Here is a 7326-nt window from a genome sequence, read left to right as displayed (position 1 = left end):
CAAAACTTCAACGGATTGTGATGAGGTCTTCACCCCCCAATGGACCCTGAAGTTGACCGACAGGGTGACTCGGGACCCTGAGAAAGCTGCAGAGTGGATCTCCCTCAGTCTTGTTCCTTCTGATCGCCAGGAATTTGAAAACCTAGATGACGTTGCCCTTGTTAGTCAATCCACAAGGTACCGGTCTTCTCGCTTACTTATTTTTTTATAATTTCTTATGACTTCTTCTGATATTTTTCGCCTTCCCAGGAATGCTGTGTTGAGCTTCTATCAACACATGGAAGCATTGAGCCGGGTTGGCCACAACAGCTCTTTGCTACAAACCTATGAAGAGAATTTGGCCAAGGCCAATTCTGAGATAGACCGACTGACTGCAGCTGCAGAGCAGCTGCAGAGAAAGCATGAGGAAGAAGTGATCTCCCTCAAGGATGCCCTGGTTGCTTCGAAGGCTCGTGCTGCTGCTGCCGAACGCAAGGCCAGGAAGCAAAAAGAAGCTGCCACGTTGTTTGGTGACAGGCTTGAAATTAAATGTATGGAGAACGAAGAATATCTGAAGTGGGCGGTCCCTAGCAAGCCCGAGCACATCAAGCCAGAGCTTCGGAAGGAGTGTGTTCGGAAATACCTGAACAACGTACCTTTCTCCAAGCTGCTAGGTGCCTACAACATTCAAGCTTATCGCTTGGGGCAGAATGACGTTTGGGAGCGAATTCTCGCATCAATTCCTTCCTTCAATACTACTCCCTTTCGTGAGGTGTGCCATAAAGAGGTCTTCGGGAAATTAGGCATGGATCTCCCAGACTGGGCTCGAGAAGAAAATGATCCTTTTCCAGCTGACCCTCAATATGAGGCATACCTGGCTGACGAGCCGGCGCTTCCAGAGGAGAAGTCACAAGCCGAGTCTCAAGCTGCTGCTAAAGAGGACTCTGACAATGTCATTCTTGAGGAAGACTCTTCTCAAGATCCTGAGAAAAGTCCTCCTGACCAGGGTCCCTCGGGCAACAATGAAGAAGTGGCTTAGGGAGTTATCTCTTTTTTTTTTTTTTGTAAAGATTGACTTGTATTCCACTCTGGAATCGCCCTATGAATTTGCGCGCCAATTCATCAAAGTTTACGATCCTTCCAGGGGGAGGTTCGAAAACCACTTTTGTGCTGCTCCAGTTAGAGATGAACCAAAAACCCTGCATAAAATTTCATCAAAATTACCTGAAACTGCCATGGTCTGTTGGTAATAGCCAATGTGAGCTGTTGGATCTCCGGAGCCATCGAATGTAGAAAAGGTAGGCAAACGAAAGTTATGGGGAAACTGATATCCCGCAATTGGCTCGGCAAAGGGGGTCTTCCGAATGACTGAGTAAATATCCTCAATTATCCTTCCCTTAGCCAACTGCCCTAATTTCTCATTGATGTTGGCCAATTCCTGACCAATCGGGGTCGGGTGATCTTCAGCAATATGATCACGACCTCGATTAACACGATCATCCCGTGCTATTCGATCATCACGAACAGCCTGTCCTTCCCGAACATTCCGCTCTTCGCGAACTGCTCGATCATCGGGAACGGTTCTTCTGATAGTTGGTGAGTGAGTTCTTACCCCTGTATCCAACCTTGTATTTGAATCAGTTGTACTCTCTTGCGGTCTGTCGAACCGATCATCTCGCCTAGGTTGATCGTCAATCCTCCTAGGTCCTCGATCTCCTTCATGAGAATTCTGACCGATATTCCGGTCTTCAGCCAATCTTTGATCACGTGGCAACGCACGTCTCCCTGAATCGCGTTGATCAGGTTCTTGTGGTAAAACCACTCATCTGGTGAGCATGCGGAGTGCTTGGCTCACCTCCAAAAGTTGAATCTTTACCTGATCCAATTGATCTTGGAATGTATCAGGAGGATTACGTCCTCCCTGACCACCATCTACCTCGATAGGATTTTGGCTTCCCTGGGGAATATCTGGATTATTCGCCCCAGGGATCTGAACACCGGAATTGCGCTGTGCAGCGGCTGCTGCTGATCTAGTTACCATGGCTTTTCAAGTCGTTTCCCACAGACGGCGCCAAATGATGCGTCCATGAATCTGCTTAGCCCTTAGATCTCCTCATGATGACCTGCAAAACTAAAGCGTCAGATGTGGCCCGACCGCGGGGGTCGGGAGTCCACCTCCGAAGGCTAAGTCAGTTGATGAACTTAATCACAAACGGCTATGCTAGAGGCACAGAGCTAAGGAATAAAGAATTGGGAAAGGTGATCTAGATCGTCAGCCGCTGATAGTTTATGTCTATCAGTATGTATCTCAATCTGAGCCTGAGTCTCAGATTGTGTGTGTCTTCGATCCCCTCACCTCGTATGGTAGTGAGGTTTATATAGAGTGTACCTTCGAATCTCCTTCGTCGGATGCACTTGAGCCTTCTTCGGGTAGTTGTTGGATCTTAACAGTTAGATCCGTTGAGCAATAAACTTCTACTAGTTTGGACTAGTAGAGGACTCCTGAGATAACCTTTAGGTTATGTGATGATATCCCTTGGATAATGATTAGCCGCAGCCGTCAATTCGAGTCTGCCATCATTAGGGTAATTAACCTAATCCATAAGTAGGATTAGGGCGTGCTTGTAGCTGAATAAGTTTTCTTCCTCAGCAAGCCATCTTCTGGATCCGGTTCGCTCGGGAGCGAGTTGGTTTCCTCTGTCTCGACCGGGGTCGAGGGTCGGACCAGGTATGAACCCGATCTGATCATAATTTCTCCATATCACACTTAAAATAAAAGTGCAGGGTATATGTTAATGGAAGGTTAGTAGAATGGTTGAGAACCTCACTTTTCAGTAGAAATGTCATGAGTTCAACCTACCAGCAGAGGCGGAACCAAGATTCAATAATTGGGGGGCCGAATAATAAAATTTCAGATTGGGAAGCACACCTACATATATTTGACAAAAATAGATAAATTATTAATAATGGTATTTTTTTTCAACAAGATATAAGTAAATTAAAGCATCAGTTAAAAAAAATACACGTGACTTTAACCCTAAAAAATTTTACAAACAAAATTTTTTTTTAAGTAAGAGATGCAAACCAATGGTAGTTAGTTACATTACAATTATGGACATTTTATTTATAATATAAAATCAAATAATAAAAATTGCATACAAAAACAAATAATATAAAATCAAATAAAGAATAACGTAAAAAATAAGTAAAAGAGAAAAAAAAAAATAAATTGAAAAAGAGAAAGAGAACCTAATTGTGCAGAAGAATTTTTTCCCAAATTTCCTTAATCCGCACTTATAGAATAAATAAAAAGAAAGAAACTGAAGAGAATAAATAGGAAGAAAATAGGAGAATGAGAGAATAAATAGGGATTGAGGAGTTAATTTCCATTAGAAATGACATTTTGTTATTGAGAAGTTAATTTCCATTAGAAATGACATTTTGAATATTTAATAATATCTTTTTTTTAAAAAATTTTCTTAACTCACGTTTATAGAAGGAGAATACATAGGAAGAAAAGATTAAGAGAGAAGAGAGGGGAGAATTAATCGGAATTGAGGAGTTAGTTTCCATTAAAAATGGCATTTTGAATATTTAATAATAAATTTTTTTTCAAAAATTTCCCTTTTTTTTTTTTTTTTTTTGGTAAAAACTTTCCCTTAACCCAAGTTTATAGAAGGAGAATAAATTGGAAGAAAAGATGTGAGAGAGAAGAGGGGAGAATAAATAGAGATTGAGGATTTATTTTTTAAATAGGGATGACATTTATACCCATTATTTTACCTTTAAAATTTGTTTTCAAATTTTGGGGTGGCCAAATAGTGATATTTCACATGTGAGAAGAGAAAAAAGCTGGAAAAATGAAGGAAATTAATATAAAAAATGAAAAACCTAAGCAAATAATAAAAAATTTTAAAAATTCGGGGGGCCATGGCCCCCCGGCCCCTTAGTGGGTCCGCCCCTGCCTACTGGACTACTAGTGACATAAGTAAGATTTACATCCTGCTAATGGAGAATTAGTGAAATGATTGAGAACCTCACTCGTCAGTGGGACATATGTAATATCTTATTCCAAATTTCCTTGTATATAAAAAAAAAACGCATTTATATATATAAACCACTTTTGTATCCAAAAAAAAAAAAGTGCTAGATATATTAGTAAATATAGTTTTTATTTTTGAGGTTTCAAGTTTTTAAATTTATAAAAAGAAGCCCTAGTTCATACCCACTTTTAATCTCATTTCCATACCCTAGGTTGCAGATTTGGACTTGGAAAGCTAGCTGAAGGTGGGGAACCGAGGTTTAGTATGACCATGTCATCCATTCTTTTTCTTCAAAACCAATGATTTTGGTAACATATGTGATGCATCCAAAATCTGCTCAGCCCTTAGATCACGTGAGAATGACCTACAATCGTCAGATGTGGTCCGACCGTGGGGGTCGGGAGTCCACCTCCGATGGCTAAGTCATTTAATGAACTGATCACAAAGGCTCTAATTAGCTGCAGAGCTAAAATAAGAATACGATAATTGGGAATACGATTCAGATACCTTCTTCGTATGTTGGTTCTGTCTTATATAGAATTTACCTTTGAATCCCGTTCGTTGAACTCGTACGTGCCTTCTTCTGTTGACCGTCAGGTCATGACGGTTAGACCCGTTAGTGGGGTAATGGATAACTCCCCCTGATGGTATGATCCTGATGCTATGGTCGTGGCAGTTATCCGAGCTGGCACGATCGTCTGCTCCCGCAAGTGTTGATAACCGTCACTTTGACCAGCTATTCGTCCCAAGAATCTCGAACTCATGTTTGCTAGCTGATCATGTTAGGTTTCTTCCTGAACACGCCATCTTCGAACCCGGTTCGCTCAAACCTAAGTCGGTCGGTTCGTCCCCGACCGAGGTTGAGGGTTGAACCATGGACGGACCCGGTTCAACGATATTTTTCCCGTATCACGAGCCCCCCATACCAAGCGTTCGGTAACACCGAGGGCTTGGTTTGATTTAAACCGAATGTGAAAACCGAACAAGGAATCCGAACAATTGCTTGTTCTCATAAATTTCAAGTCGCATTTAATGCTACTGCGTCACCACTCTCCTTGAGTTACGTGAACGTCTTCAGCTTTCATGTGGGAGTCGCCACATGTTTGTCATAGCCGAAACCATCATTGCTTTTAACTCAAAACGACGGTTCCTCAAAACGTCAGCTTCGATTCGATTCATTTACACCTTTTCGAATCGTCGCCCGATCGCGATCGTTAAGTTGAATTGATCTTGATCATACACGTGCCCACTGGCTGGCTTATTTAAAAACCGCCAGTTGCTTTTTCAAATTTCATTCTTGTTTGCAACTCGAAAACTCGTCGTCGTCTTCTCTGTGCCCTAATTGCCTTTCTGCTTCCAAGCTTCTTACTCCGGTGAACAAGTAAGTTTAGTAACTTTCTTGCCTTCTTTGCTTGCTTTAGTTACTCCTTTCACTTTCGCATTTGTTTCTTTTCTGATTTAAAAGTCACAAACCAAACTTTCCTTGTAATGGGAAGCGGTAAAACTTCTGACGAGGGCTCCCCTGAACGTTATGCCAGTCAGGGCGGTTCTGGTGTCAAGACCACTGTTTTTGTTTCTGTCGAACAATCATATCATGAAGAACAGAGACTAACTGAGGTCTGGCGTGAGTTTGATGAGGTTAGCCAAAAGAAAGTGAAAGACCATAACGGGTCTGTTATGGTTTGAATTTTATTTTTGAATTCAAGTTTTTGAATTCAATTTTTGGATTCAAGTTTTGAATTCAAGTTTTTTATTTTGAATTCAAATTTGAATATTGTAAGCGAATCTTGTACAACAGCCATATTTATTTATAAATATATAAGACTTACCCATCAAGGTAAGCAATCTACTTATCATAATTAGAGTTTTTCTTTGCATTCTTTTATGGTATTAGAGCTAAGGTTTTGAGATTTTTTTTTCTCCCCAAAACACTATATTTTCAATGGCCACTGCTAACACTCCATTCCCCATTCTCTCCAACCTTGTTTTCGTCAAGCTTGATGGAGCAAATTATCTCATGTGGAGAGAACAATTATAATCAATTTTTATTACCTGTGATCTTATGCATCATCTTGATGGTACTGGATCAATGCCAAATCAAACTGTCACTACTGGAGGAACCCAAACGCCGAATCCAGCATTTCAAACCTGAAGAAAGATGATCATTTTGTTTGAGCATGCATCAATGCCACCCTCACACCATCTCTTTCTTCTCATATTCTTGGCCTTCAAATAGCAAAAGATGTATGGGATTTTCTTGCACAACTTTTCCAACAACAGTCCACTACTCGAAGGACTTATCTTCGCAATGAATTGCAGATGATCAATAAAGGAACAAGCACAATTACGGACTATCTTCACAAAATTAAGTCCATCGCTAATTCCTTAGTAGCAATCAATGACAAGATAAACGATTCTGACTTGGTAGGATATACATTAAATGGTCTTGGTTTGGATTATCTCACTTTCATCATCACTGTGGAAAATATTACCCCACCCGTTACCTTTACCGACCTAAGGGCCAAACTACTTACTCATGAGCAACGGTTACGTTGTGGCTATGGGAACACCCAATCAATCTTAACTGATTCCCATTCATCTACTACATTATTTGTTACAAATCAGCCTAAATTTAATCGGCCTAATAATAGTATTAATTCCTATCCACCCAACAACCGAAACCCACCTAGATCTGACTTCTGAAATTCATCAAATGGCCCTCCAAGATCTCAAAATTCCTATAACCGACCAAACCGAAACACCTTTAATACTAATTCCTTCAAATGTCAAATATGTGCTAAGCAAGGCCATTTGACCAATAGATGCTATTTCTGTTATGCCCAGAGCCGAAATAATCATAATCAACCACCTCACATTCCTTATGCTAGCTTATATGGTACCCAAAATACCCAACACATTACACCGCAGAATGATGAACAGTGGATACCGGATTCAGGTGCTACCAACCATATGTCATTTGATCTAGCCATGCTACATCGATCTGCCACTTACAAAGGAGAAGACTAGGTTTCAATTGGTGATGGTAAGAAACTCCTTATAACTCATATAGGCTCCTTAACTTTGAAAACAAATTCAAATCATTTATCTCTTAATGACATACTAATAGGTCCCCAATTGTCAAAGAATTTAATTTCCATTTCTCAACTTACGTCTAACAATAATTGTTCTATTTTTTCCATGGGGTTTCTGTGTTAAGGATTTGGAGTCAGGCATCACTCTACTAAAGGCTCCAGTGAAAGATAAATTGTATTTTTTCTTGGCCAATGTTGTGCCTCCTTTGGCT

This window comes from Hakea prostrata, chromosome 1 (genome assembly GCF_041222555.1).
Source record: "Hakea prostrata isolate BN-2017 chromosome 1, UWA_Hpros_2, whole genome shotgun sequence".
In the NCBI taxonomy this organism is placed as follows: domain Eukaryota; kingdom Viridiplantae; phylum Streptophyta; class Magnoliopsida; order Proteales; family Proteaceae; genus Hakea; species Hakea prostrata.
Note: the sequence above shows the minus strand (reverse complement) of the source record.